The 20,889-nt window shown below is 43.8% G+C and overlaps 1 long non-coding RNA gene across 1 annotated transcript in view; it reads left to right on the top strand.

The window, feature by feature from the left end:
• Positions 1-12,847: 12,847 nt before the first annotated feature.
• Positions 12,848-20,889, top strand: part of LOC138956698 (uncharacterized) — a 30,159-nt gene continuing 22,117 nt past the window's right edge. Inside the window, exons 1-2 of the long non-coding RNA XR_011452757.1 lie at positions 12,848-12,912; positions 13,295-13,460. This is a non-coding gene — a long non-coding RNA (uncharacterized lncRNA). The remainder of the gene's footprint in view (positions 12,913-13,294; positions 13,461-20,889) is intronic.

Here is a 20,889-nt window from a genome sequence, read left to right as displayed (position 1 = left end):
TACGGCGTGCATTCTGTGTTTGCCGAGTGTGCGACGGGGTTTAGTTAGGTCTTTCTGGTTTAGTTAGGTCTTTCTGGTTTAGTTAGGTCTGGGTTTAGTTAGGTCTTTCTTTCTAGAGGGGTTCTTTTTAGTTAGGTCTGTTCTGGTTTAGTTAGGTTAGGTACCGGCAAGCTATTTATGAATCTGTAAGACAAAGGATTCAGCAGCTGATTTTCAGTTGTACTCCCACGAATGTTATGACACCATTTGTGCATGCACTACTACATCATGTGTACCACAATAAAGATGAAGGTTTACCCTTTCCAAAGATGTGTTTCTCTTTGCTGTGTGTTGAATGAGTGATTTTTGACATTTTTTTTAAAAAACGCTCTGGGGGGTTATTTCTCGCCGTGAGCGTCACTTGCCGCGGGATACGAAAAACACACTGTGTGTTACCTGCGCTGGCTACGTCTCCCCAGTAGGTGTACACAGCTAAAAATAGCACAGAAAGAGAGCGCAGATAATTCTCTTCAAACTGATACCAAGTTTGCCTGTGTTTGAAAAAATAACGAGTCCAAGTCGTAAAAACATAATTTCAGGAGTCATTTTCGACCAAAAACCGCACAAATAACCATACAAAGCCTATACTTTTTGAAAACTTTGATTTTCGCTCTTTCTGATGGTCTACACGATTTTCTTGTGACGTCAATAGGGACTCGACGCTTTTGTCTGAAACGAGCACAGCCATTGGTTGTTTCTCTCAGCCTGTGTCAAAATGGCTGCGGCCATGAATGAATCGGCCGGGGACATTTTGAGTCGGATTGCACGCGATTTTGGTAAATAATCAAACATTCTTCGATGTATTTTTGCTGTAAATGTTGTAAGAAGGTTATATGTAAACTGTGACAGCAATAGTTGCACTGGATATTGTGTATTTTTCACGATCACGGCGCCGAGGCACTCTTGCCTATGATCTGTTGAGAACTTGGAAACCTCGCAGTGACATGCCCGATGAAAAGGTTCACTACGTATTTCAGTCACTAAATACAATGACCATACAATATCAGACTTGTCAACAAGTAGTTCAGATAACTGCTGATTTAATTGTAGCCTTCGATGTTCAACTCTTAATAAGATATGCGTCGTCAAAGTTTCATAAACAAATTTCCCAGACCCTGGCAAGGGAGGTAATCCAGGAGGTAAACAGTACAGCGATGTAGAAAACTCCCGATACCGACCTGTGAAAATGTTATTGCATTGAATGCAAATCAGTAAAAGTTGAGTTGACATCCTTATTTTCTCTTCTTACCCCCAAATAATGATTTTTTGGGTGTTTGTAGTGTTTTTATAAATCATTTTTGCCGGTTTTTGGAATTTTCCAGGTTGCACCCATGTAAATGTATACAGCACAGAGAAAGGCCCATATAATCTTCCAAACTGCTATAAAGTAATGCAAAGATTAACAAAATAAGCAGAAAGACCTTTAAAGGTTCAATATAAATCTTATTCAGTATTGTCCAGTTCTTTTAGGCACCTCTCCCTTCCCCCAAAACATGTTTGGGAAGATTGTTCAATAGACCTTTTCGGTATCTGAGCAGCTCTCGCGAGACACGCTCTTTGTTATGCTTTGAACATCGCGAGAACTTCGAACTTTGGCTTGTGCAGCTCGCACGAGATCGCTGTACCGCATGCTTTGCTATGATCTGAAGTTTGCGAGAGATCACTAGAGCTTGGAATACCGATAGGGTCTATTCACATACTTTATTTTCCACACACAAAAAATCATTATTTGGGAGAAGCCCTGGCTGCGTCAGCGACATGCTGAGGAACCTGAAGCTCCCCCCACTGGAAGAGCTCCGCAGGCAGTTACGCCTCAACCTCCTCAACAGGATCTCTGAGGGCCTGATCCCCGCACTCCCTCCAGACAAGTTTCTCACCCCCGCCGTGAGCGGACGACGGAGAGTCATCCCCACAAGGTCCCAGGGGTATGAAAGCAGCAATATAATCGAGAGGCAAGCTGTAAACAACACACGAGGCTTCCGCATCCCCACCTGCAAGACAGACCAGTACAAGAACTCCTTCTTCGTACGGACAGTCGCAGAGTGGAATCAGCTGAGTGACGCAGACCTTCCAGCACGACCAGCCAGCGCAGCATCCTCAGCGCTGAGACTGCCGGCATCAGGGCTGCCCCAACACTGACCACCAACAGAGCTCAGTTTTTAACATTTTAATAAGTCACTAAGAGTGGAAAGACATTGATGTGACGGGACTATATGACTTGTCCCACCAAAGTCAGGACTTTTATTGTACTCTAAATTATTATTATGCGCTCTCCCGCATCCGTTGCGAAGATGACCAACAGTGGTTCCTGCAACGTAAAGAATCCAGATCCAGATGCTTCACCCGAGTTTCAAGAGCTCCGGCACTCATTTCTGGCAACAGGACGGGGCAGGCGGAAAGAAGTATCACAGTCGCTGGACAACAAACTGTTGTTGCAAGTTTTTCTGCTGAAAAAGGAGGGTGGCAAGTCATGGCCAGATGTTGAGGCATTCATTCAAAAGGTTGGAAAGATTGATGTCCCCAAAGACAGATTACGCACGTTGACAGAAAAGGCTGTGAGAGAAGTTGACAGACACTGCAAACACTTGACACGTTTTTGTGTAGGAAAGTAGATCTTGATGGAATTGGAGAACATCTTACAGCAGCAGGCTTCACAACAGCTTCCTTGTTTGATTCCACATTTGACGTTAGGGAATCCATGCCCTCGAACGGATTGTTGATTGATTGTGGATTGGGCGGGTGCAACAAAAGCATAATTTGTCAAATGTTCTTAAGCATGATAAAGGCTGCTAGTGCCTTGCCAGTCCTGGCAATGAGGTCTCGGTCAGTGCCCCCCTGTCTGTCAACTATGCTTCCCAGGTACACGGAGGGCTCAAGGTTTGAAACGCGTCACTTTCAAATGATGGGGGGGGGGGGGGGGGGGGGGGGGGGCTTTTATTTGTGTATATATAAGAATGTTGTGATGTTGCATGTCATTTGAAAGGTCTCCAAAAGACACCCTCAGAACACTTTGAATTTTGAAAATTGGTCAATATTTGTACGTTTCACAGCTATTTGAAGTTTACACACATAATCTCTTTCGGGCGCAGCCGAAATTTGCATAAATTGCTACTTTTAGGTCATGCCTGCGGTCAAGTTTTTAGGTTTCATGGCCCGAAAAAAAATAGGGTTAATGTCCATATACAAAGAAACAAATTGTGTTAATTTGAACATGTTTTATGGAAATGGTGGCATCTTACAGCTTCTCAAAATCAGCTTGTTGTGAAATTTGACAAAAACGGCCAAATATGTCTGAATTCGTACCGTATTTAAAGGTCTGTATCTCTGGTTCTAGTAAAGATAGACATAAATGGTTTTTGACTCCCATGCGAAGCAAAAGTGAGTCTATGTACTCACCCGAGTCGTCCGTCCGTCCGTCCGGACGTCCGTCCGTCCGGACGTCCGTCCGGAAAACTTTAACGTTGGATATTTCTTGGACACTATTCAGTCTATCAGTACCAAATTTGGCAAGATGGTGTATGATGACAAGGCCCCAAAAAACATACATAGCATCTTGACCTTGCTTCAAGGTCAAGGTCGCAGGGGCCATAAATGTTGCCTAAAAAACAGCTATTTTTCACATTTTTCCCATTTTCTCTGAAGTTTTTGAGATTCAATACCTCACCTATATATGATATATAGGGCAAAGTAAGCCCCATCTTTTGATACCAGTTTGGTTTACCTTGCTTCAAGGTCAAGGTCACAGGAGCTCTTCAAAGTTGGATTGTATACATATTTTGAAGTGACCTTGACCCTGAACTATGGAAGATAACTGTTTCAAACTTAAAAATTATGTGGGGCACATGTTATGCTTTCATCATGAGACACATTTGGTCACATATGATCAAGGTCAAGGTCACTTTGACCCTTATGAAATGAGACCAAAATAAGGTAGTGAACCACTAAAAGTGACCATATCTCATGGTAGAAAGAGCCAATAAGCACCATTGTACTTCCTATGTCTTGAATTAACAGCTTTGTGTTGCAATACCTTGGATGACCTTGACCTTGGGTCAAGGTCACATGTATTTTGGTAGGAAAAATGTGTAAAGCAGTTCTTAGTGTATGATGTCATTGCTAGGTTTAGTTAAGGTCAAGGTCAAGCATGTGAGTCGTATGGGCTTTGCCCTTCTTGTTTTTGTTGTGTTTGTATTTTTGTCCTCTTTCATAATTACATAATTTTAACTCCCATCAAAAAATTTAAATTTTTGACCTGCCTGTACCTAGTTAGGTCTTTTTCTTTTTTTAGTGGGTCGTAGATTTGTTTTTATAGACTAGGTTTTGTTAGTGAAGAGTAGTTAGATTTAGTGGAGAGATTTTGGTCAGATATTTTGTAGATTTGGTTTTTTTAAAGAATTGTTTTTTAGGTTGTTTTTTTAGATTTCGTTTGTTTTAAATTAGAGTCTCATTGTGGTTTTTTTTGGATTAAAGTTGAGAGTGAGGATTTAGAGTAGAGTGTAGTTTGGGGAAAGGATTTGGTGTGTTTTAAAGGGTATCTTTAGGGGAAGAATGTAGCTTTAGAATGAAGAGTGAGAATATTGTTTTTTTTGAAGTTGTTTAGTCCTATACAGTCAAAGTTGTATTTGAAGATAAACCCCCGTTATCCCACATTTTCCCCATTTCATCGTATGGAATAAAAGAACCTGGGTAATATAACTTGTGTCGTCTGCTTTAGTGTTTGAGTTCAGTACGAAAGAGGAAAGTAGATTGGCACACGGTTACATTGGTAACACAGAGTAACATTTTGAGGAAATTCAAGTTCTTTACTGTGTGATCATATGTTTCTTAATAATAATAATAGCACAACTTGTCAACATAAATGTGGAGTATGCTGCATGTTCAACATTCCAAACAAAAGATCATCTGTAGGATATAGGGAAACCCTCATTTTAGGATCTCCAAAATTCTGAGCAATCAGGTCTTGAAGGTTAAAGGGAGGGAGTCTTAAGATGAGCATTAACTTAATGTATAGAGGTTATGAACATAAAATCTTTAAAAAAAAAGCAGGTTCTTACTCTTAAAAGGGAGGGAGTCTTCAATGTAATAATAAGAGGGGGGGTTTACTGTACAGGTACACACCACACCTGTAAACTGGTCTTAGAGTTAGAATGACCTCCAAGAGAAGACAGAAGAGAAACTGTGGTGTTGAGTGAATTCATGTTTTCCTCGGTAAATGAATTATTGATCCGGCTATGAATGGTGAAACATAAATTCTTACAATCATTGTAACTAACTGATTTACAGACCCTGCAACAATTGGGGCAAAAAGGCCGTCAACGCTGGAGGATCCAAACCGTAAGGTACATCGCCATTGAAATTTGGCATCTTCTGTTCCCTGAGCATGGCGACATTTACCTGAGTAACAGAGCACCATGCCAGACCTCTCAAAGACAACTGTAAATAGAGTACACACTGGAAGTCGATGGTGGGGCGTACAACGATTCTGAGGAACATCTAGCAGGGAGAAAGCTGACAGTGGAGTCAGTACAACTTTCCACTCAACCTACACCTGTGCACGCCCCTAAAAGGGTGCTTAGAGGTCCAGAGGTTGACCTCGGTTCCGGTCACTAGACCCAAGCTGCCAGGTCGCAGGAAATTTTGTTCTGTGCAACCGCTGCTTGATTCAAGACAATTAACATCATGTCATCACACACCCAACAAGAATCGTGCAGTGAAAGGTCAGTTATCGAGAGCAACAAAACACCCTTACCGATGTCTGTTATTCCTGTCATGGAAAAACTTCTGTCCAGCTCAGACGAAAGCCCTGGATCAGAGACCTCTGGCACTAGCAGTTCAGAACACAGTGATTCTACCGACAGTGATAAACAAAAATTTGGCGACGCTGTTGATGCCGCAGTTGTGCTGAGGACTTGCAGTCGCCTGCAAAAGTCTCTGCAAGGGTTCTTGTTCGGTCCTTCCAAGAAGCTGGAGGACTATCTGGTCGAGATTGTGTCCAACCACAGAGATTTTGGCATCTATATTCATGATGTAAGTTGATAATGGGTGTGTGAGTGGATGTGTGTGTGGGTGGGTGCGTGTGTTCAGTCTTTTGAGCAGGATGTCTGCCAACAGACAGGTAAACAATCTTTTTTTGGCCGACTTAATTGCTTTCATGTGTCTATACTTTATTTAAAACTGTGTCCTAGCTGATCAATTTGAATAGATGGGTAGATAGACAGACAGACCACAGGCACCAGCTGACACTGAGTGGAAGGAATGGGTGCTGGTGGATGGGGAGGGCGGGGGTTGCAGTTCTCCTGCCTTCTGCCATGTTTTGTGAGACAGGTACACTGTAGACAAAGAAGATAAGAATGCTTAGACAGATATAGATAGCCAGGCAGGTTCAATAGACATGCATGTACATTGTAATCCATACACTTTTTATTCAAGGTTTATAACCGCTCACTTTGTGGGTGTAGTTTTTGAATTAGGGTTTTGATTAAACAATTTTTTTTGTATATTTTGCAGAAATTATCTCCAAAGCCAGTGGAAGGAGTGATGACATACAGACAAGGCAAAGAGTTTACAGTCAAGGAGGTTTTTCGCTACTCAGAGAGCAAAAACTGTGGCGTCTTTCTCTGTGCTGACAACCACACCAAATATCAATTTGTCTTGAAGAAGGTAATTTGACCAACTGTATTATATATTTTTCATGCCTGTGAGTTTGGGACTGTGTTTTAGTAATGTGTTTGAGTCTGTGTACGTGTGTGCATATGCACAGATAACTGTGTGGGTATGTCTGGTTTAGTATCTGTGCTGATTAATTTAGTATACATGTGTCCCTGTTACCAGGAATGGGTTTCATTGTGCTATACTCAATTTTTGCAATTTTGTCACAAACAGCAGGGATGTTGCTACAAATTCATACCTATAGGACAAATGTCCTGAGTTCTTCAGCATCAATAGGACATTTGACCGCTTTCAGAAAGTGTAATAGGACATTATGAATTTGCGCCAAACAGCTTATAACACATTCCATGGAATTGTTCCAAAGTCATGCGCACACACACACACACACCCACGCGCGCGCGCTGTAGAACACACACATAATATAGTAAATACATCAACACAGTGTGCGTATAATGTTGTATTTGTTTAGTTTCAAAAAATAAACCAACATGAACAACTTCAGAGCTCTTACTTTGATTACAAACTGCATGATTGGGATAAAAGTTGAAAAACAAAATGATCGGTTTGATCTAATGCTGATCTTTTGCAGGCTTTAGGTTTTTTTTCAGTGGCATAATTCAGTGCTTCGTTTTGTATCGAAAACAAAAGCAGACGACAAATTTAGTCAGTTGGAGTTGTCTCCCGTACTCCTGTAGCATGCACTGATCTAAAAATAATCCACTATTTTTAGATCAGTGCGCTGCACCGAGACGGTTATACCCAAACGGCGCATACCGCAAACGGTTCGGGAATTCCCGACAAAAGAAAAGATCCGCACGCGGCACTGGCAACTTCAGTGTCAGCTGAACACGAGAGCGTTCGGTCTTTTAGAAGATTTGTATCTTGAAATGAAAATTAACGAATATCGCGCTGTCCGAAGGAATGGAGTACATATCGGACAATGACCACGCTCAGGCTAAAACGATAGGACATCTGACCGACATGCGGCAATGTGAATCGGACATTTGGGGATTTTCATCGTTATATGTCCGATGTCCGACGCCTAATGACATCCCTGAAACAGTATGCTGCATGAAAGGCTTAGGAACCTCCCCCCCTCTCCCCCCCCCCTCTCCCCCCCCCCTCTCCCCCCCCCTCTCCGTCTCACTCTCCTTCTCTCTCTTCTTCTTTCTCTCTCTCTCTCTCTCTCTCTCTCTCTCTCTCTCTCTCTCTCTCTCTCTCTCTCGCTATTTGAGCACTTTAAAGAAAAACAATGAATAAGACGTTGCTGTTTTTGCTTTCAGATAAAGATGCAGAACAGAAGACTGATAGGCATCGAGTTCCTGACGCGGCACAACAAAGCCAAAGGCTTCCTACCTGAGATCTATGGGGTCTACAAGGAAAGGGACTTCATCCAAATTTTTGAAGAATTCATTGAAGGTATGGGCTGCTTTCTTATTTTTGTTACCCCACCCCCTCCCCCCCCCCCCTTCCTCTCCCACAACTACCCCTCATCCCCCCACTCCACTATTATGCATTCAAATGGACAAACGTTTCTTTGTCTGTAGATGTAAATTTATTGCACTCGTATGCCATTCAAGCACCCATCTACTTAAGTCATGATTCAATTCAGTATTTTCTGTGAATTTAAGTGAGCTCCTTTAGCATTAGTTAAATGACTTCTTTACCATTATCACACACTTTGACATTGTGTACAGCAAGAACAATTATTGGAGGAACATATTCTTACTCCGTTTATTATAAGTTTCTGGCTTCATCCTCCCGTTACCTTTTCTTTGTAAACTTAGTGACTTAGTGTCTGTAGTATTGTGCAAAGAAGCACAAGGCTTGGGGAGTTTTGCTAGCTTGAAAAGTTTGGTAAATGATCGTAGTAGATAAAATAAATATATATATACAGTAGTACCTGCCATATCCGGTCACCCATTAGTCATTGCAAAGGTGACCGCAAATATCAGGTGGCCGTTCATTACAGGCCCCCTCCTCCTCAAAAAAAACCCCAAAAACACGATCAAGTTTTCATGAAGAAAAGAAAGCGATCACCCACGAGCCGCCGATTCATTGTCTCTGTTAGTTTTGCTTTCGTTTATAAATACATCTTAATTATTTGCGTGTTTAACTCTATCGTCCTGGCTAAGCTATTGTTTCGTATGTTTCTATGTGTGTTGTTTGGATTATTATATATGTATTTGAGTGTCAGATAAACAAGTGTTTCAAACTCACATCAGCTGTGATCGATCCGGAAGTGACTGCCGTAAATGTACATGTATGCGCATGTCTGTATTTACAGTTTGCGCATGCGTAAGTATTCATGTCGTCTGCTCGTGCTGTGCCGTCTGTGCACACAACACACACACACACACACACACACACAAGTGGCCGTTAAGTGGCCGCTCCTGTCGAGTAAGAGGGGCACCTTAGGTCAAAAATCAGTGACCGTTGACCGCGTCAGACAGGTTAACGGCCATTAAGAGTCAATTATAGAAGGAAAATTCATTAGTCATGGGAAAGCTGGCCGCTCCAGGCAGGTTCACGCCCACGAAAGGGCCGGAAATGGAAGGTACTACTGTATAGGCCAGGGAGACAACTTTTTTTGGATTAAAAATTGGCTGGCCCACTTGTAGTTGTAATAGAGACGATTGTCGGAAATAACTTTGTCGGGTTTGTATGGATTATGGAAGAGTGAATACTCTTGGATTTATTGAGGCACGCACAAGCAACACGTATATATAAGGCCAAAAAAAAAAAATGCTTTGGTTACGGTTTCCCGACCGACCCTAACTTTTTGGGCCGACCCTAAACTTTTTTTTTGGTCCTAAAGCTAAAAATAAAATGAACCAAACACATACATACACAAAAAAACCCACACACACACACACAAAAACCCACCGAAAACGACAACACCACGGCACAGAGAAAACATCGATCGCCGGCGAGCAGACAACAACAAGCCCGACAAGGGACACCACTCCGCTTTTTACAACTCCCATATCCAAGGGAAGTCAGTCTCGTGCGTTCGTTCGTTGCGCGAACGTAAAAAGATGTCGTCTGCATTTGCAATCGTATTCGGAAAGTGCGTTCATATCGAACAAACACGACTGATAAGTCGGTACTCGAAGAGTGCAACCTTGGTGGACATTTTTCATGATTTTCATCCAACTTTGGACGGCAAACTGTTCGGGATAAAATGTGTTGGGTCGACGAAAATAAGTGCCGAGCCCGAAGACTCTTTCGAACTGGACTTTGGCATGACTCTCGAAAACTGTGTTCACTAGTGGCACTATACAGTTTAAAGGGTATGTCCAGTTTTCTTTTCTTAACATGAAAAAGTAATTAATATCTGTGGTTCCAAATACACCAATATGAAAATACCTCGAATATCCTGCATACACAAATATTTTTATCATTTCAAGAGGGACCAACCAAAAAACAAACAAAAAAACAAAAAAAAGTTTAATCGACCTACCTACCCTATTTTTTTTGGCCATGAAACCGTAACCAAAGCATTTTTGACTCACATGCGAAGCAAAAGTGAGTCTATGTACTCACCCGAGTCGTCCGTCCGTCCGTCCGTCCGGACGTCCGTCCGTCCGGCCGTCCGGAAAACTTTAACGTTGGATATTTCTTGGACACTATTCAGTCTATCAGTACCAAATTTGGCAAGATGGTGTATGATGACAAGGCCCCAAAAAACATACATAGCATCTTGACCTTGCTTCAAGGTCAAGGTCGCAGGGGCCATAGATGTTGTCTAAAAAACAGCTATTTTTCACATTTTTCCCATTTTCTCTGAAGTTTTTGAGATTGAATACCTCACCTATATATGATATATAGGACAAAGTAAGCCCCATCTTTTGATACCAGTTTGGTTTACCTTGCTTCAAGGTCAAGGTCACAGGAGCTCTTCAAAGTTGGATTGTATACATATTTTGAAGTGACCTTGACCCTGAACTATGGAAGATAACTGTTTCAAACTTAAAAATTATGTGGGGCACATGTTATGCTTTCATCATGAGACACATTTGGTCACATATGATCAAGGTCAAGGTCACTTTGACCCTTATGAAATGTGACCAAAATATGGTAGTGAACCACTAAAAGTGACCATATCTCATGGTAGAAAAAGCCAATAAGCACCATTGTACTTCCTATGTCTTGAATTAACAGCTTTGTGTTGCATGACCTTGACCTTGGGTCAAGGTCACATGTATTTTGGTAGGAAAAATGTGTAAAGCAGTTCTTAGTGTATGATGTCATTGCTAGGTTTAGGTCAAGCATGTGAGTCGTATGGGCTTTGCCCTTCTTGTTTTTTTTTGGCCTAAAGTTAAACCCGGCACAAATTTTTTATGGAATTCTTCAATTGGATGATAATGATGATGTTTTTCGTAATGTAAATTGTGTAATTTTGTGTACAGGTGGTACACTGTTGACCTGTAAATGGAACCTGGCCCAGGTGCGACAGTTCGCGCAGACCTTGCTGTCAGCTGTCCACTATCTACATACCCATGACCTGGCCCATTGTGATGTCAAATTGTGAGTTATTTGAAAAATCATCCGGAATAGACGATTTTAAGAAATAACTTAGTCGGGTTAGAATGGATTGTTGAAGAGTGGATACCCTTGCTTTTCCTCTGACAAATAACCTCACACGTGCTCCTATCCACGTGTTTCCGATACACCCCTTGCTTGTGATTGGCTCCTCCAATGTTAGTGTTAATTTATCTGGTGTGTTATTCCAGTGGTCGGTATTAGCAGATTTATTACTGTATAACAAATTTGAAAACGCATGGAAACAAAATCTTGTTATATTAACTAATTGAGGTATTTTTTTTTGAAGGTGGGATAAAAGAAAATTAATTAATGATAAAGCATTGGATGTATAAAGTCTGGACTAGGACAGTGTCGTAACTATCTTGCGAACGGAAATAAACGGAAAGGAAGACAGAAAATGTGCGGTTAAATCAGAAATCCATGCAGTAGATTGTTACATGTCAACCAGAGTTAACTGTTAAATCAGAAATCCATGCAGTAGATTATTACATGTCAACCAGAGTTAACTGTTAAATCAGAAATCCATGCAGTAGATTGTTACATGTAAACCAGAGTTAACTGTTAAATCAGAAATCCATGCAGTAGATTATTACATGTCAACCAGAGTTAACTGTTAAATCAGAAATCCATGCAGTAGATTATTACATGTCAACCAGAGTTAACTGTTAAATCAGAAATCCATGCAGTAGATTGTTACATGTCAACCAGAGTTAACATACTTGGGAAAGAAGTTGAATTTTGTCTTGAAATACTTAAACTTATCTGATCTTTACTCTCATCTTCAGAATGAACCTAATGTAGCGAGATCCAGTTGGGGAAGGAATTTGAATGTTGTCGTGAAATACTTAAACTTATCTTGATCTTTGCTCTCATCTTCAGAACGAACCTAATGGTGCGAGATCGAGCAGACCCTGAATCTTTGGTTCTGATTGATTTCGAATCAGCCAAGCAGCCACAGGCCTTCCACGAAGGAGGTAAGTTTACTACATATTTTTGACATTTTGATCCTTCACTGCTAACCACCCAGATGAGTGCTTTCATCTGCTTGTCTAAGAGCAGTTTTTGTAAAGTTAAATGGTGTATTGTGCTGTTTGATGTTGTCATGTAAAACCTATTGTTGTTATTGTTTTGGTGTTGTTGCTTTTTTTTCTCGAGTAGCAGCTGTGTTGTTGACAGCAGTGTTCTTGTTGTTGTTGTTGTTGTTGTTGTAGTTGCATGTGAACCACTTTGTGAATCTTGATGCCTCTTTGAAGGGACGTTAAAAAAAAATCTTGATGTCTCTTGTTTTTTTTGTTGACTGTTCTTTGCATTCGTTCATTTCTTTTGTTTTATTTTGCTTTTCTTTCCTCTGAACCTTTCTGACGTTTATTCATTTCTTTTTTGTCTGCAGGCCACACAGTCAAGTACTTACCTCCTTGGTTCGACTTTCTGGATCTGAACTCGTTCGATCCTGTTCTGAAGACGGCCGACCTGTGGGCCATAGCCTGCGTCATCATCTTCTTGCTTCGGTCTGACCGAAGGGACGTTCAGGCGCGCAATCCGGAGGTCTGGAACCAGGCCATGGAGGACATACAGAATGAGTGCAAGACCTGCACCGAAAGCGCCAAACACAACAGGCAGATCTGTGACGACTGCACGCAGAACGTAAAGCTGCATGTAAGTGGTTAATGTTGTTTGCCTGTGCTCGCATGTATTTTTTTGGCTTTATTTTAGATTTTTTCTTTTTGGGGGGATGGGGGGAGGGGGGGGGGGATGGGGGAAGAGAAATAAAGAAAGAAGGATTAATGAAGGGAATGAAAATCAATGCAGAAACTTGACCAATGTCTAATTAAACCTCAACATAAGAGAATGGGTTGTCTTGGACTACTGGCCATGTCTTCTTATGCTTTCATGTTTGTGTGTCCTCAGTTTTGCTTTGAATTGACTGAAACTGATGAAAAGCAAATATCCTGGGACAGATGGACAGAAATCAGAGCACAGTACAGTAGTTGACATGCAGGAGCAAACACATCCTAATTGTACTATTTTTCCCTGACAGATAAAAAGCAATGGTCATCGGATTCTGGACATCCACCTGGGTCATCTGATGGACTCGAACATTGATGACCCTGACTGGCTGGCCCTGCGCCCGGTGTTACAGTACCTGACAAACACCAGCAACATTGAGAAGAAGCACATCGACATTGCTCTCACCATGGTCAAAGGTGAGTGATTGTGGGGCTGTCCTCAGTGGCAGAGATAAATGATAATAATAATAATAATGTATAAAACTTCTAGAGCACATAAATCCAGGTTAAATTACATATTCTTACTCCGAATCACATAAAAGCATTGACGCAGTCTTACATGCTTAAGGTCTGAAAAGGCTACCCGTATTAAACAATTTTAAAGGGGAGCAACCCAACACAAAAAGTGTAAATACAGGTATGGCAATGACCATCTACCCGGGGAGTTACCTCCCGTCCGGGTTACGTGACGTCACTTCCCCTGTAAACACCACGTGTAACTTCATACGACTATTCATCCTACAGCAGAGAGGTCGTCGAATTTTTGGCTCCGTGTGTGGCTGCGTGCTGGTGTTTGTAAGGACACCCACCGGCCTCCTAACCCGTCTTAACGGCTTGCCTTTACGTGTTTGGTGAGCTCTTTCCATTTTGGTCATTATTTTGACAAGAATGTTGTTGTAGTTGCTGACTTTTCGTCCGTTTTGCGGACTTGTAAAAATTTTTTCAGTAAGGCATTTTGGGGCCCCATGTTTGCTTGTCAGCTTAGCTGACGGCGAATGTGGCACGGCCTATGTTTTGGTTAGGTAAACCTTATTTTACCTCTTTACTTGCCTTCTGCTTTGTTAGTTGGTAAGCGCTTCCTTTTTATATTTAGTCAAGTTTTGACTAAATATTTTAACATCGAGGGGGAATCGAAACGAGGGTCGTGGTGTATGTGTGTGCGTGTGTGTGTGTGTCTGTGTGTGTGTGTAGAGCGATTCAGACTAAACTACTGGACCGATCTTTATGAAATTTGACATGAGAGTTCCTGGGTATGAAATCCCCGAACGTTTTTTTCATTTTTGACTCACATGCGAAGCAAAAGTGAGTCTATGTACTCACCCGAGTCGTCCGTCCGTCCGTCCGGAAAACTTTAACGTTGGATATTTCTTGGACACTATTCAGTCTATCAGTACCAAATTTGGCAAGATGGTGTATGATGACAAGGCCCCAAAAAACATACATAGCATCTTTACCTTGCTTCAAGGTCAAGGTCGCAGGGGCCATAAATGTTGCCTAAAAAACAGCAATTTTTCACATTTTTCCCATTTTCTCTGAAGTTTTTGAGATTCAATACCTCACCTATATATGATATATAGGGCAAAGTAAGCCCCATCTTTTGATACCAGTTTGGTTTACCTTGCTTCAAGGTCAAGGTCACAGGAGCTCTTCAAAGTTGGATTGTATACATATTTTGAAGTGGCCTTGACCCTGAACTATGGAAGATAACTGTTTCAAACTTAAAGATTATGTGGGGCACATGTTATGCTTTCATCATGAGACACATTTGGTCACATATGATCAAGGTCAAGGTCACTTTGACCCTTATGAAATGTGACCAAAATAAGGTAGTGAACCACTAAAAGTGACCATATCTCATGGTAGAAAGAGCCAATAAGCACCATTTTATTTCCTATGTCTTGAATTAACAGCTTTGTGTTGCATGACCTTGGATGACCTTGACCTTGGGTCAAGGTCACATGTATTTTGGTAGGAAAAATGTGTAAAGCATGTGAGTCGTATGGGCTTTGCCCTTCTTGTTTTTATAAATGTCTTTGATGATGTCATATCCGGCTTTTCGTGAAAGTTGAGGCGGCACTGTCACGCCCTCATTTTTCAACCAAATTGGTTGAAATTTTGGTCAAGTAATCTTCGACGAAGCCCGGACTTCGGTATTGCATTTCAGCTTGGTGGCTTAAAAATTAATTAATGACTTTGGTCATTAAAAATCTGAAAATTGTAAAAAAAAATAAAAATTTATAAAACGATCCAAATTTACGTTTATCTTATTCTCCATCATTTGCTGATTCCAAAAACATATAAATATGTTATATTCGGATTAAAAACAAGCTCTGAAAATTAAATATATAAAAATTATTATCAAAATTAAATTGTCAAAATCAATTTAAAAACACTTTCATCTTATTCCTTGTCGGTTCCTGATTCCAAAAACATATAGATATGATATGTTTGGATTAAAAACACGCTCAGAAAGTTAAAACAAAGTGAGGTACAGAAAAGCGTGCTATCCTTCTTAGCGCAACTACTACCCCGCTCTTCTTGTCAATTTCACTGCCTTTGCCATGAGCGGTGGACTGACGATGCTACGAGTATACGGTCTTGCTGAAAAATGGCATTGCGTTCAGTTTCATTCTGTGAGTTCGACAGCTACTTGACTAAATATTGTATTTTCGCCTTACGCGACTTGTTTAGTCATTAGTTTGACAGGAAGTTCGTTGTAGTTGCTGAATTTTTCGTCCGTTTTGGACTTGTTAATTTCCAGTAACTCTTTGTTTCGCCGCCTGTTTTTTGTGTCAGCGCGTCTGACTGTGATATAACATGGCTAGGTTTGTGTCATTGGTCTATCAGACCATTGGTATTTGTTGTTGTTTCGTACTAAGCATGTATAACCGCTTTGTCCGTTACTTATTCTGCCCCAAATGAATTTGGGGGGCAGTTTAGCACGTCTGTGACGTGTCTTGCTTCTTGCTTTCCCTCTCTTGGGCATCGGAGCGCGGCGCTCTGGTGTCTATACTGCTTAGCTCTCTTTTTCCAGAGTTTCGCAGTTTGGGAGGGAAGATTGCAGCTTCACACGCCGTCTCCAGCGTTGTACTTCCGCCGGCGGCGGGTGACGGCCGCTCTTGGCTTCCTGTCGGCCACGGCTTCCGGTCGCGGGCCTTCAGCTGCGTCTGCTGCCTCCTTGGGGGGCATGGACGGTAAGTCGAACTGCTCCACTGGCTCTCGTGAAGCCACCGGATGCTCTCTTTTAAGCAACAGTTCTTGGTCGCAGGCTCACTACCTGCAAACTTCCTGCCCGTCAGGATATGCTGCTCTTTCTAAGCCCGATCGTATAGCGAGTAGGGCTATGACTGAGCAATGGCGGCTTCCGCTTGCGGGAGTCGCGTTTCCGGGTTTACCCGGAGGCGAAGGTCAATCTGGCACACCCACGAAGGTCCCTGCTGGTGTCGACTGCAAAACTTCCTGCTAGTCAGGATATGCTGCTCTTTCTAGGCCTGATCGCACAGCGTGTACGGCCGTGACTGAGCAATGGCGGCTTCCGCTTGCGGGAGTCGCGTTTCCGGGTTTACCCGGAGGCGAAGGTCAATCTGGCACACCCACGAAGGTCCCTGCTGGTGTCGACTGCAAAACTTCCTGCTAGTCAGGATATGCTGCTCTTTCTAGGCCTGATCGCACAGCGTGTACGGCCGTGACTGAGCAAGGGCGGCTTCCGCTTGCGGGAGTCGCGTTTCCGGGTTTTCCCGGAAGCGAAGGTCAATCTGGCACACCCACGAAGGTCCCTGCTGGTGTCGACTGTGGACTGGCCTTCGGGCCACCGGGCTTCCGGCCCCAGTCCTCGCAGCAGACGCTGCCGCTGTATGCGGCTTCGTCCGTTGCCTAATCTTCTGCTCTTTCTAAGCCTGTTTGCATTGCGTGCACGGCTGTGAATAGGCAAGGGCGGCTTCCGTTTTCGGGAGTCGCGCTTCCGGGTTTTCCCGAAAACGAAGGTCCTCCATCCCGTGCACTCACAGAGGTCATGGCTGGGGTTGACCGTTGACTGGCCTTCGGGCGTTCTGGCCTCGGCCTTAGTCATCGCAACAGGCGTTTCCGTTTATGCGGCTTCGTCCGTTGCTTTTCCGGCTCCGCCCGGATTTGCCGTTCCTCCTCCTGCTGCTCCTATATGGAGGTCAGTGAGTGAGGAACAGGATACGTCCTACGGACATCCGGACAGTCGTCCTTCCGGTTTACTGGGAGCATAGGTCCTCCTTTGCGATTACACTGTGTGTCTCTACTGGAGTTGACCGCGGACTAGCCTACGGGCGTTCGGTCTTCTGTCCTCAGTCCACGCAACATTTGCTTCCGCATTGTGCGGTTTTGTCTGTTGCGTTTCCGGCTTTGTCCGGATGTATTGTTCTTCTTCCTAACACTGTTAGCGAAGTGAGGAACATCGGCTGGCCTATGGGCATGCAGGCTTTCAGCCTCGGCCGGGACGGTAGTCACTTCACTGGTTGGGTGTTGCGTCTACTGTCTATTCAGTTCTGGTGGCTTCGGATGTTACCTCCTCTTTGTCTTACCCTCTTATGGGAGGGGTGAGACAGGACGGTTTCCGGTTGAACGGGTTTCCGGTTTTCCGGTTATCCTGTTCAGTAGCTTTCCACTGGCAACTGTGACTTCGGTCAGTGTCAGTTCTCTGGGCTATTCTGTTATACAGTCTTTAGCCAGAGACCAGACACGTTCTGTCGAATCTCTCGGCTTCTCTCGAGGCCTCGATGGAGATTACTTCCAGATTTTTTATGGAGGGACATTGGCTTCCTCTTTGGTTGCATTCAGCGATGTCGGACTTCCGTTCCGCGAAGGAGGAGTTTTTCCTACTTCCGGTTTGATAGTCACCTTCAATGTGGGTACCATCTTCCGCAGGTTTTGGCTGGCCATCTCCTACCGGAAGTGGTATCCACGGGTTCCGGTTCTGCTACTCGGTCTTCACGGGTCAGTTCCGGAACATGCGCAGCCTCGGCTGTCTTCGGCTACACAGGCTTCGTCTTTTGTTTCTTCCTGTCATAGGAAGTTCTCTTGGCTGAAGCTGGGTCAGATTTTGCTGGCGTCTTTGCTCTTCCGCGTACACCTTAATGGGAACGCAGGAACTTAGAGGAATTTGGACGTCAGTTTTTGGAATTTGCCTCTTTTTCGGAGATGAGCGTCAGAGCGCTCTCGCGCTCTTTCCTGGAGTCACTGAACCTTTCACGCTTAGTGTTTATCAGGGCTCTGATGGCATCTCCACTCGTTCAGCCTGGCTAGGGCGAACGAAGAACAAAGAGGCTGTCCTCCCTTCACCTCTCTTTATAGTCGGGTGTAGGAAGGACTTGTTTCTCTCGCATGCTCAGGTCTCTGAGCAGGCTAGGAGGGACAATTGGGCTTTGCTCGGAGTAGAGGGATCTGCTTTTTGAACTTTGGTGTTTTTACCAGAAAAGAAAAGTAGATCCCGTGGGATAGAGATCAGCGGATCTCTGACTTCTCTCTACAAGGGTTAAAGCAGAGCTAGCCTCCTCATGGGAAGCATGCTCAGGCCTCGGGACGTTTTCAGCCAGCGGCCAATAGGCAGTCTCTGTCTGATTCTCGAGAAATAGATCACCTTTGGGCAGGGAGAAGGGCAGCCCTAGCAGCAAGCCTCTCTCCCCAAGGAAGTGCCCCCGATCACACACCCCCCTCCGCCCTCCACTTTGGTGATGGCGGGGCGGGTCTCCTCCTTGCAAGTTTTCATTGGATGGTCTCTGTACACAGCCAATAGTTTGTGGGAGTGGTGAGGTCGGGGGACTCCCATTGATCTAATGAGTGCATATTTGTTTATGCGTCAGCCGATCCTTTCACAGTGATCTACCTCTGCCTCTCAGACACACAGATTCTCTCACTACATTCAAGACAAATCTCAAAACACACCTCTTTCAGCGCAAGTGATTTCCCCTCCAGCATCTCCCCACCCACCCCACCTCACCCCCTACCTAGTGCCTAAAATAACGTGTATATATATTTTCTGCGCTTTGTGTCAGCACTGTTTGTGTGTGTGTAAATAGTATTGTTGACACGTTTTTATACAGTAGCCTATTGTGGTTCTTGTGCCTAGGCTGTGTATTGGATTGTCATTGTATGCCTGCATCATTAGTTGTCAGTAATTATTACATGTGCTGATTGTTCTCTTTGCCTGCGCGCGTATAGTATGTTGGTTATGTTTGGTCATAGTATGTTTGTTTATGTTTGGTCGTTATCTTTGCCTGTGCGTGTATTGTATGTTTGGTCGTTTTCTTTGCCTGTGCATGTATAGTTTGTTGGTTATGTTTGGTCGGTTTCTTTGCCTGTGCGTGTATAGTATGCTTGGTCGATGTATGTATTGTAAAGCGCTAAGAGTAGACATTTTTCTAGAATAGCGCTATAAAAGTTTGCATTATTATTATTATCTAGGCCCATCAGCTCGAGCACCCGCTGAGGTCTCTTCTGGTCGGTGCTAGCGCTATCCTTCGGTTATACCGCTTCGGTCCTCAGTTAGTGTAACAGCAGTTCAGTCACAGGCTGCTGCAGTGGCACTTCCGGTTTTACCGGAGAGGTTGTTTCTTTCACAGACGCTTCATAGGTACGTCTGAGTTTTGGAACAACGGCTGACCTTAGGGCATCCAGGTTTTTTAGCCTCGGCTGGTGCAACAGCCATTCCACCTGTGGGCAGGATGGTTGTTGTTTTCCCTGTTCTTGTGGCTTCGGACTTCGACTTTCTTTCCTTTATTTCATCTTAGGCAGGAGATGAGATAGGACGATTTCCGTTTGAGTGGGGCTGCTGTTTTCAGGCTTCCCCGTTCTTCTCAGTTTGCCACAAGCTGCTGGACTTGGTCCTGGCGTCTTTCGCAGAGTCTGACTCCGTCTTTCTCTAGTGATCAGACGCGTTCTGGTGTTTCGTCCAAACTTAAGATGCGCTTGAGTTGGCCTCGGAAGTAACATTCAGATTTTCCTGAGGGGACATTGTCTTTGGCAATGCATGTTGGAGGAGTCATTCTTTGTGGCTTATCTCCTCTCTCAGGTTTTTGGCTACGAAGTTTACTTGGGTTTTTTGAATTTCCTTCATTTACCTTCAAGCAGACTGTTCTGTAACACTCTGGCTTTTAGTCAGTTTGTTTAGAGTCACCGGTCACTTCAGCAGCAGTCGTCCGCGACAGCTGCTTCCAGTTTCGGCCGGAAGTAAGACGTTCACTGGCTAGTGCACAGGCTACTGTCACGTCCGGTTCGAGCTTCGACTTACGTCAGCAGTCGTCCGCGACAGCTGCTTCCAGTTTCGGCCGGAAGTAATAGGTTCACTGGCTAGTGCACAGGCTACTGTCACGTCCGGTTCGAGCTTCGACTTACGTCAGCAGTCGTCCGCGACAGCTGCTTCCAGCTCCGACCGGAAGTAAGAGGTTTACCGGCTAGTGCACAGGCTACTGTCACGTCCGGTTCGAGCTTCGACTTACGTCAGCAGTCGTCCGCGACAGCTGCTTCCAGTTTCGGCCGGAAGTAAGAGGTTCACTGACTTGGTCTTCACGCCATTCCTAAGTTTGATTACTTTGGCGTGATCGTCTTATGGTCGCCGCGAGGTTTGTCCCTCACCTCACTGATCGGACTACCTTACGCATAGATCGTTTTTCGGTGCATGTGCATTTCCTTCCATCCGAAAGGGGGGGGGGGGGGCAGCTTGTCTTTCCCTCTCTACTTGGCTCGGCTTAATCCAAGGCTGGGTTCTCTTTCTGGGTCGCTTGGTCCAGGAGATTGGAAGAAGTGCTGGGCACACATTTCTGGCTCTCTGATGTTGTCTTTCGCAACTTTTGCCTGAGAGACATCACGACTGTCAATCAGG

Source organism: Littorina saxatilis, unplaced genomic scaffold, assembly GCF_037325665.1.
Source record: "Littorina saxatilis isolate snail1 unplaced genomic scaffold, US_GU_Lsax_2.0 scaffold_221, whole genome shotgun sequence".
NCBI classification, from domain to species: domain Eukaryota; kingdom Metazoa; phylum Mollusca; class Gastropoda; order Littorinimorpha; family Littorinidae; genus Littorina; species Littorina saxatilis.
The sequence above is the reverse complement of the archived record's forward strand: the minus strand, read 5'-3'. Positions and strand labels throughout refer to the sequence as shown.